Genomic DNA, 11,397 nt, shown 5'->3' with positions numbered 1-11,397 from the left:
GATTTACTTGCTGTAAGGGCATAGGAAGAACATGCTAGAAAGAGGGAATGGAGAAATTAAAAGTATAGAGATGGGACAGCAATGACTATTTCAAGGAATAATAAAAGGGACTTAAAATCATTGAATTTTGTAGCTAAAATTGATCTGAAAGATAATCATTTCTTTGTATAGAGGAGGAAAGTGAGGGCCAGAGATATTAATCAACAGACATTCATTCACTTTTCTCAGTAGCACATGGGGGTCACCAGCCTTTAAGATAAAATGGATCAAAATGCTATCTTATTTGGTAACACTCTGAACTTGACTGCTTAGAATGAAATTGGCAATTGTGAAAATAAGTGATAGTCAACAAGTTCCTAAAAATTTCTAATGAAATCTGGAGAGTAAAAAGCTAAATGTTTCCATTCTCCTCGTGTAACTTACCAAAGTGATGCTTGCCAATGCATAAGAAAATACTTCTGGTGGAGTGCAATAAACCAAGTGCATGACTGATTTCAAAAGAAATGAGGCCAATTTTGGGAAATGGCAATGACAGAACTAGGGTCCCTCTCACTTGTTCAGGGGTGGGAAACCTTCAGCCACATGTGGCCCTCTAGGTCCTCAATTTCAGTCCTTTGACTGAATCCAAACTTCACAGAACAAATCCCCTTCATAAAAGGATTTGTATTTTTTCTGTAAAACTTGGACTTGGTCAAAAGGCTACACCCAAGGACCTAGAAGGCCACATGTGGCCTGGAGGCTGCCAGTTCCCCACCCGTTCTAGATTGTATATTTAATTCATTATTTTTCCATAATACATATGTTTGTGCAAATATCTATACATATGAACATATGTATTTGTATGCATTAACTCTTTTCTGGAGAATTCTTTTGCCAAAGCCTCAGTTCCACAACATGGCCTTTCAAGAGGTGAAGCAGCATTGCTCATCCCCCATTGAAAAGCGATGTGATGTAGTAAATAAAGCACTGACCTTGGAATCAAGAACACCAAAGTTCAAATCCTAACATGGATTTTTTTTTTCACATGTTATGTGACCTTGGAGGAATTATTTAACATTGCTAATTCTCAATTCCTACATCAGTAAAAAGGGGGAAATAATGTCTGTGGTACTTCCCTCAAAAAGTTATGAGGTTAAAATAAGAAAGTAGATGCAAAAGTTAAAACACCACTTCATTGTCTGATGGCAATGATTGTGGTAGTTGTTAAAATAGAATCTGTAGGTATTGGGGGTTGAGTTATCAGGTCACATTAGTTCTCACTAACTGACTCAACTGATGAATGAAGCAGCTGCTCTTTGTTCTGAAGCTGATGAGGCACAGCTGGATCATTCCATCCCAACTGGGCTCCATGCTGCTTAACATACAAAACATTCTATCTGTGATCCTTGTGTCACTATACAGACTGTTTCCTTCAGCAGCGATGCATTTCCCTAATGCCAGCTCCTAGTCTCCTCCTTTCCTGACTGTCTTTTGTATGACAGAAGCCACCCTTCAATAAATTATGCTGAAGATGGATCTATTTCCAAATTGCCTTTGAAAAGCAAATTGTCATGATTCCTCCCCAAGCACAAATGCAACCAAAATCATCGAGATCCTTTATTTCTAGCTGACTGCCTTTTCTCTTTCCTCCTAAAAAGATTAATGTATAGAAAGAAAAAAAAGGGAACATGCTGCTTTTGAAACTGAGGATTAGTGGAGGGGTGAATAGGAAGATTAACACTGGGTAGAAAAAGATCAAATACACAAGTTTAGGACTGGAGACACTTGGTTGGACAAGAGATCACTTGAAAAATCCTTGGAAATTTTAATATATTACAAAATCAATAGGAATTAGCAATTTGATGTGGCATCAAGATAGCTAATGTATGAGATATCATGTCTAGAATAGGGAAGACAATAGTTGTACTATACCTGGTCTGAGCACATTTGGAGACCTAATTAAGTTCTGGACACTGCATTGTAGGAAGTATACTGGCAGGCTGAAGTATGTCATGATTAAAGTAACCCAGATGATGAGGGGACTAAAGGGGATTCCACATAAGGATTTATTAAAAAAACTAAATTAGTTGAATGTTGGCCTGCAGAAGAGATGTAGGTGGATAAGGCAACTATCTTCAAAGTCTGAATTGATAACCTACGTGAAAGAAGAATTAGACTTCTTTTATTTGGTCATAAAAGAGCAGAACTAAATAGTTAACTGACTCAGAGAAGAGAAGTAAGGGTGATAAAAGGAAAATCTTCCTAAGAGTGACCCAGGGCCTACCACCAGTTGGTGTTAATGCTTGCTTGATTTTTATTTATTTTTATGCTGAATCTCACAGACTCAAAATAAAAAGACATTCCCATATGCACAGTAGAATAAGAAACATTCTCAGTTTTATGAGATTCAGATAGAAACAATACAAGGTCATTTTCAGATAGAAATGATACAAAGTCGTTATCCTGCTATTATTCTTTTATATTCAGTTGATTTTTGGTTGACTGGATTTTGGTGGTTGTTGGGTTTTTTTTTCATAATTATATTTAGAATGCTCTGTAGACTCACTCACATCATCATCAGCACAACTCCAGTAGCTGACAGGATGACATATAACTTGTCTTATTCCAATATGATTTTGTCCTCCTTTGCTAGATCCCTATATTTTGAAAGATTTTAGTTTCATCTTGCTTGGAAGTTATGACTATTTGGTATAGTAATATCCATGAAAGTATTCTTAAGTTTTTGTAGGTCAATATTATGTCTAGATGATAGTGGGCAACAATTTGGCCTGTGATAATGGTCCAATTACAGTATACTACATTAGGTAAATTCTACAGGTCTGAATTTCTAGTCTAGGGAATCTATTATTTGTCAATTAAGGAAGGTAACACACTTCTAATGGAGTCTCTTCTTGAATCTTAGCCTTTATATGTGCTCCATCTAGAGGTAAACCATTTTGTTTTCCTTCAACAAATCCAATGACATATACCTATTGTTAATATCATTAATATCAGTACTTATTTGTTCATTCATGCATTCATTCATTCATTTATTGAGGAAGTAGAAATGTCACTAAAAAAAAGAAATCTAAAAAAGGCATCTAGATAAGACCATATATAAATACAGAAGGTCCAAGCTGAAGCTAACCAAATTTTGAAAAGGTTAGAAGGTAAATGTGTAAGTTTTCTAAAGAATGGGAAGATATCAAAGGCTTAGAGTAAGCCTTAGAGTTTACTATCATCATCATTATACCTCATAATAATAAACTAAAAGACAAGTAAGAAAATCTCAATACCTACCTAAATATACTATTTATATGAAGTTTTGTAACAGTAAGCTACACATACATTGAGGGACTGCTTACTGAGGCTATTATAAAGGAATAAATAGGTTTTCACAAGTATTATTGCACAATAGGGTACATCTTGATCATCACACAAATGACTGAAAGACAGAGAATACACAATCCCATTGAGCCAATTATTTATTGACTACAAGAAATGTTTGATTCAACATAGCAAGATACCATCTTAAAGACTTTGAACCAATAATGTGTCTCCTAAACACTTATTAGAATCATATAATATTACTTGAAAGATACAGCAACAGAGATAACCTTGTTGTACAACTTCCAACTATTAAAATCAAGTGAGGTATAAAACACGGATTTATATGCTCACCAAATATATTCATTACTACCACGGAGGATGTCCTGCACCAAGTTCAGGTTCATGTAAATGTCAAGGTTCTCTAAAGACTCTTGGTTGTGAATAACATTGTACTGAGTTCTTTAAACTCTGTACTGTTTTTGTAGTTGTTAAGATATTTTTCAGTTGTGCCTGACTCTCTGTGACTCCATTTGGGGTTTTCTTGGCAGAGATACTGGAGTGACTTACCATGTCCTTCTCCAGCTCATTTTACAGATGAGGAATTGAGGCAAACAGGATTAAGTGACTTGTTCAGGGTCACACAACTAGTATGTGTCTGAGGACACTTACTCTGGAAGATAAGCGTTTCTCCAGGCCCAGTACTCTATCTACTGTGACACCTAGCTGCCTCTCTGGAATGTTTTAGAGCTTCCCAAATGAGAGCGATAATTACTCAAAAGAGTTTAACTTAGCTATCGAAATAAGAAAAACCAATTTCTCTCTACTGACCTCTAGATACTTCCTAATCTGGCGAAACTAGGCTATTGAATGTTCCTAAAAACATCCCATGCATGTCCCCCCTCACCTTTGTGAAATCCATTATATCATTGTTACCTTTGAAAGCCTTCTCCTGCAATTTAATCACTGCCTTCAAAAATACTTTTATCCTTTAAAGCCCATATATAACATCACCTGCATGATGTCCTCAGTGATTACTTTATCCCAAAATAATCCCTTCCTGTTCTATCTTACCAATTTTTTTTCTGTACCTTTTCTCTAGCACTAGTTAAAATTTTTGGGGGGGGTAAGAAATGTCAGTTAAGCCACTTAACTTCTTTTTGCCTCAGTTTCCTGAATTGTAAAATGGGAGAAGGAAAGTGGCACAGTGGATAGAGCTACATCCTGGAGTCAAGGAGACTCGTCTTCCTGATTTCAAATCTGGCTTCACACACTTACTAGCTGTGTGACTCTTGGCAAGTCACTTACCAATATTTGCCTAGTTCCTCCTTTGTAAAATGAGCTGGAGAAGGAAATGGAAAATCATTCCAGTATCTTTGCCAAGAAAACCCCAAATGGGGTCATGAAGAGTTGGACATGAATGAAAATAACTGAACAAAATGGGGATAATAGCAGTATGTACCTCTCAGGATTATTGTGCAAACTGAATTAGATAATACTCCTAAAGTATTCAGCACAATACCTAGCACATAGTACGCACTTAATAAATGCTTCTTGTTTATCTATCTAAAAATAAAGTTCATGGTAAAGTATAAAGCCCAGTAAATTCTCTGTTGACTTTCAAACATGACTTTTATAAGACCTGAGCTCTTATCCCCAAACCTGTTATCCCCAGGCCAGCAGCATTATGTGTTCTCTTTTCCAGTAGCAATGCTGTTTCTTGACTACCTGCTTTGTTGACTTAGTTGATTCTGACAGTCATAGAACTATAGATTTAGAACTAGGAGAGAATTTATATATTATCTAGCCCACTCCCTTCATTTCACAAGTGAAGAAATGGAAACTTAGAGAGGTCAAGTGACCAGGGTCACACTGGTAAATGGCAGAGTCAGAATTTACAAACAAATCCTCTGAATCCAGGTGAGGAAACTGAGATTTAAAGATATTAAATGTCTTTATTGAGAAAAGAAGTAGTGCCACAATAGGAATCCATGATTGCTAGTCGAATAGTACTCCATCTATATATACAAGGAGATATATGAGGCTATATCTCTATAATAAATTGTCAAATGGACCAGATGAGCCTTAAGGAACAAACATAATAGTATGAAGCATTATGTCATTTGATCTTGGGATCATTAGCTTACCTTTTTTAGATCAATGTTTTCATCAGGAATCATAATGACCATGCTCAGCTCCTCACCTACATAGGGGAGCTCCAGGATTTTTCTGGACACTTCCTCAATGTAGGTAATTTTAAATGTTGCTTCCTTAAACATCATCTGCACTAGCTTATCATTCTGGTGAGGAAAAGGTGAACATGACATTAACATCAGATTATTCAAGGTGCTAATAAAACTTACTGAAAAAGATGCAGTTGACTTAAGGAACTCTTTATAATGCATACAAAGGAATCATTATTTCTGTGACTTTGTCATTGAATACAAAATGTCATCACCTAATATATACTTAAAAGAGTCTTCAGTTAAAAAAGAAAAAAAAATAGACAACCACTATCTCAACTTCCAGAAAACTAGGCTATTGCTACAAGGTAGAGATTTCTTTATTCAGTAAAATTACATGGAACCCTCTTTGCTTTCCATAACAGGAAGTCAGGGTTTTTCCCCTCTGACAAAATAAAAGAGGCACATTATCTCCCATTTGCCATAACACCTGCTTGAGTAAATATGAAACACTTAAAAAGAAATCCTAGCATTGTATCTCCATTTTCCTTATCATACCATTAAGCTACGTTTGCTACAGGGTGGAACTGTGTAAAGCATTTAAAAAATAACCCATTCCTATTTCCAATTTGACCGCTTATGTAAGACTATAGGTAAGTGTATTGGTGAGGGTCTGGATGGAGAGGAGAACAGAAGCACTGAAGAGGTGAGAGATATCTGAGCCTATATAAGTGGGCTTGGCATGCTTCTCTGGATTAGCGATATCTGACTCATCACAGCCTTTGTTTCTTCCATACTACTTCTGGGTCAGTGGTCTGGCAGTGGTGATTGATATGCTCTGGAGGAAGCAGGAGAGCATTGGGACTAGACCAATACAGTCAAGTAGAGACCTCAGGCTCTCAGGGTATGGCCATATTGAACCTAACAGGGCCTTTATTATTGGTCCCTAGGTCCAATGGGGTGGGCCCCATATGTATACTTCAATTTGAGATCAGGGAAATGGCCTCTCACAGAGCAGGCTCAGAGGAATGAGTACAACACATACCACTCTGCCCAAATTTCTCCTGCTGCAAAGTGATGTCAGGAAATAGGAGAGAACCTAATTTTCTTTGCCTTCCCTTTGATAAGACATTCAGTACAAGAAGCCATAATAGATGAAGAGTTCTGGTGGTACAGGAGCCAGTCACATAGAATCAGAAGATCCGAAAGAAGTATAGAAAATTATGATCATGACCCCTAGCAGAACGCATGTCTTCAGAAGAAATGTGGGAAGCAAAACCTGCAAAAAAAAAAAAGAAAGGAATAGAGACAGGAAAGCAATGAGATGAGAACTTCCAGCCCCCCTTATACAGAATAAATGACCAATATGAAGACAGTGAGTAGACCATTCCCAGCCCAACTTAACAAACAGAGATAGATTTTTTTTTTTTGCAGGAAATTGTTCGAGCAACAATTCTGAAGAACAGAGATGTAAACATTCTTACATGGGTGAACCAGTTCTTACTCGGTATATGTAGAGATGGGGCCATAATGGCCCCCCATAAAGCAAAGGGAGGAAGAAAGAATGACAGGTCCTAGAAGGAAGGATATTATCATCATGGTAAGAGAATCAGGGTGGTTGAAGCCTGGATGTGGCGAGGGACCAACTGTGGGCGTATTCAGCATATTGCCTGAAGCTTTACCAACCTTTATTCCAACCTCAGAATTGATAGATAGCAGACACAGCAAAGGAGAAGTAAAACTGTTGAGCTGGTAGATGTAGGCTACACCATTCCATGGCCACTGAATTACTGATTCTCTTGGAAGTAGGAAGAGAAAGTAAGCCATAGGCACCTCTTATGATAAGATTCATTCTTCTCATTACTTGTTAACCAGTTGATTTCCACCCTCAATTGCACCCCACTTTTCCAGAGGCTTTATAAGTATTAAAGTTTGAAACATTAAGTCTCTTTGAGTAGTAAAAGGACAAATGATCTTTTTCTGTTAATCTACTTGCCAGCAGTGGTTGATAAAATTGATTATATAATTTACCCAGAAACTCTTGTCTCTTGAAAATTTTTACTTATAGCAAGTAGGAGAGTCACTTGTTCAGATCTACTTTTAAGGAAAATTATTTTGGCAACAATATGTTGTACTGCATGTACTGGAGTGGAGAGATACTTGATGCAGAGAAGAGGCTATTATAATAATCTACAATACAATAATACAAGAGGTGATGAGGGCATGGACTAAGAGGTAACTGTGAGAATAGAGGAAGGGACCAATATGAGACATCGTTAAGGTAGGAAAAGCAAGATTTTGTAACTGATTGGACATGTGAGGTGAGGGAGCATGAAGATAATGCCAAGTTTATGAGCCAGGGGGACTGAAAGGTGGTGCCTTTGACAGAAATAGGGAGGCTGAGAAGTGGGAGAGGGGATTTGTTATGAACACAAAGGACTGATTTAGGAGGATTGAGACAGTAAGAGATGGAAAGGTAGGAATTTTAGAGTTCAATATCAGAGGAGGAGCATCTTTGAGTGAAATCTCCAATGTAGTCACCCCTGAGGGTAGCTGAAGTGAAGTTATGTTGCTGGTCATAGGAGGTAAAGAAGTCAATGAACTGAGATAACAGGGACCTCAATACGAAGGAACATAAGCACAGGTGTTTAATTTTCCAACTATCAGTCCAGAGATGGGGATGTGGAGGAAGATTCTTCTAGGCATTGGAAGTCCTTGAGAAAGAAAGCTCTGTGACATGGAGGCTGGTAAGGACTTTGATTGGTGGAGGGGAAAGAATGTAGATGCATAGTGTGAACCTCAGAGGAGGAGAGGTTTCATAGAGAATGGGGAGATATTGCAAATTATAGCAAAAGAGAGAAGTGGCAAGGAGGATTTCTCTTGGTCCAGTGTGTTGCTCCATACCAAGAGAAGATCAATATGTACTGGAGATAGTAGCCCATGATACACTAACAGGTTTCCACAAATACCAAAAGACAGAGTGATAAATAAAGAGATTCAGTTTAGAGAGGAGCTCATTAACACATCCGAGGAGTATGGGCATTTTTCAGAGGAACACAATGGAAGGGGAACACAGAGAACTATGTAGCCTATGGAGGGGATAGAGGATGATAGAAATAAGAGTATAGTGAGAGGTATCAGGGGAGACATTTCCACTCAACACTTATTTCCCCCTGGCCTTAGAAGAGCCTAAAGTCTTGTTTAGAATTGCTTCCTAGAATATAGGATGTTTGTGTGCTTGGGTTGATGTGAGGGACTGTCTGATGTTGGCAGCTGCCAGTTGGGTACTGTGGCATGGGTAAGGTAAGATCTGGGTATTTTGGAAGTCGAGGCAGGGACTGTGGTAGGCAGAGTCGTGTGTACTGGGATGAGCTGGATTCGGAGAAGCCATGAGGCAATTGGGCAATGCTATGAGATAAGCTGGGTGCAAGGAAGTAGCCGAGCCTGTGCTCCTGAGGCAAGGGGCGGTGCCACGTGGGAGTGGGATGGCAGAGGACTGAGTTCCCTCTGCTTAGTCCCCTCCCTATATGCAACGTCATCCCCAGATGCCTCTTGTGACCTTCCTGACCTTGTGCAGCACTGACCCAGTCCCCTCCTGAGTCTGACTTCCTAGGTCACGTACTCTTGTCTATGCGTCAATCCCAGATGCCTCCTTCCTGTATCCAATCCTGGCCTCCTACGTCACTCCCTTCCCCCTTGGTGTGCTAAACTCAGACAGCCCCTTCCGGTATCTGACCCTACAATCATTGGCTAGTAGCGGGCTGGGGAGGAGGGGCTAAGTAGGTACTTAGGAACAAGCGTGGTCAGAACACACGTGCGCTCTCCCCTGGCTCCTGCTCTGTTGCTCTGGCCTTGCTGCTTGGGCTTGCTATGATGGTTTGCTGTGTTGGCCTCTGAATAAAACTCTGGTGTTGGTGCTTTCCGATGGCTTGTCTCTGTGTGGTGATCCGGCTGAGGACCGAAGACCCGGGAATGGGTAAGACTCTGGCGGTGTACTTCTCTTAGGAGAAGTGGGTACTGGCGCACGACTGGCAGAGGGTCAGCGTGCGGCCCGTATAAGTGGCGCCCAACGTGGGGCGGAGGAAATAGGCCAGAGGCCCCGTGGACCAGCTGGTCTGGTTGCGGAGACCCTTAGCCGATAGGGCTAAGGAAGGAGGATGGGACAGTTGTTTGGTAAGGTCCCGGATCGGGAGGTGCAAGGGAAAGAAGTGTATAAAAGAGTGAAAGAAGCAGAAATCAGTAGTGAGGAAGAGTCTAGGAGTGAGACAGACTCAGGAAGTGAGACAGAGGTCACTAGAAACAGCGAATTGGAAAATAATCAAGAGAAAAGAAAGCAAGGCCGAGCAGGAGGGCAGGAGCGGGAGGGCAGGAGCCGGGAGAGAGCAAGAAACCGTAGCAAGGAAAGCCACGCGGAGGGATGGCCCCCTCCCCCAGACTTCCCTTTTGAGGAGAATGGCTCATTCGCTCCTCCGGCTCCCTCTTATGGGGCCATGGGGGACCCCCCAACCAGGCTAGGACAAATGCTCCAGAAGGCAGTGGCAGAAGGAGATATGGACGCCAAGGCATGGCTAGATGCCTGCCCGGTGTTCGAATCCGACGGAGGGAGGACCTGGGCCCCTTTAGAATGGAAGAAGTTTAAGGAATTAAAGGAGGCAGTTAGTACTTATGGAATTGAATCCTCCTATGTCAAGGAATTGATGGCCCTTCTGGCCGATAGTCAGGTACTGACCCCGAATGACTGGAAAACCATTGCCAAGGTATGCCTTAAGCCAGGAGAAACCCTGCAATGGATGACTTTGTTTGCAGATATCGCAAAGAGCTTTGTTAGAGATATGCAAAGTCGCACTCCCCTAGATGACTTTCATAAGATAGTGGGGGCAGGAAAATATGAGAAAAATAAAAATCAGATGCGATATGACGCGACAGTGTATGCAGCTGTCTCCCAATGTGCCCTACGGGCTTTTGGCAGGGTTCAGGTTTCGGGGAAAGAAAGACCCCCCATGACCCAGATTAAACAAGGTCTTGATGAACCCTTCCCGGATTTCGTGGCCCGCCTACAGGCGGCTATTGAGAGATCCGTGGGAAAGGGAGAAGCTGCAAGCCTCATTATACAGAGGCTAGCACGGGAAAATGCCAATGCAAATTGCCAGAAGGCTATGCTTACATTAGATAATGATGCTGGCCTAGAAGAAATGATAAAGAGATGTGAACATGTGGGATCTAGTGCCTTTCAAATGGACGCCCTCGCTGCTGCTTTTTCGAAAGGGCTATCAGAAGTGCTGAAAACAAAAGAGACTAAATTGTACTATCTATGTGGGAAAGCCAGTCAGTTCAAGGCACAATGCAGCCAGAAACCTGGTGGAGCCTGCCCTAAGGCAATTTGTTACAATTGTAACAAATCCGGCCATTATGCTAAGGAGTGCCGCAAGCCAAAGTCGGAAACGGGGAAAGGGGCCCCTCGAGGGCCCCTCTACAAGCTTATCAGATGGAAGCCCAACCCCCTCAGAATGCGCCCTCGGGTCTGCATAAGGAAAATCTACTTTACCTGGTGGTTCGGACTTCCCCTTTACAGCAAGCGAATTTTCCAAATCGACCCCAGTGGTTGCTGGTTTGAGATACAATTTATGGGGAAGAGATATTTTGAAGGCTTGTGGTGCATCTGTTTATATACCACCCCCGCAGGATTTTTAATTGGGGCCGTTGGGCAACAAGAGAAATTTTATTGTATCAGACCCACTCCTCTAACATTTTTGTGGGTTCTGCTGCTCTGGAATTTGTTTAGAGTCATTTTTTAAAGGTATTTGGAGGAGTTTGGAGGAAAGTTCAGACTCAAAGTCATTCTTAAAACAATATTGCTGTTACTCTATACAATGTTCTCTTGCTTCTCATTTTGCTCTTCATTATTTTG

Source organism: Vombatus ursinus, unplaced genomic scaffold (genome assembly GCF_900497805.2).
Source record: "Vombatus ursinus unplaced genomic scaffold, bare-nosed wombat genome assembly UNPS02015255.1, whole genome shotgun sequence".
Lineage (NCBI taxonomy): Eukaryota > Metazoa > Chordata > Mammalia > Diprotodontia > Vombatidae > Vombatus > Vombatus ursinus.
The sequence above is the reverse complement of the archived record's forward strand: the minus strand, read 5'-3'. Positions refer to the sequence as shown.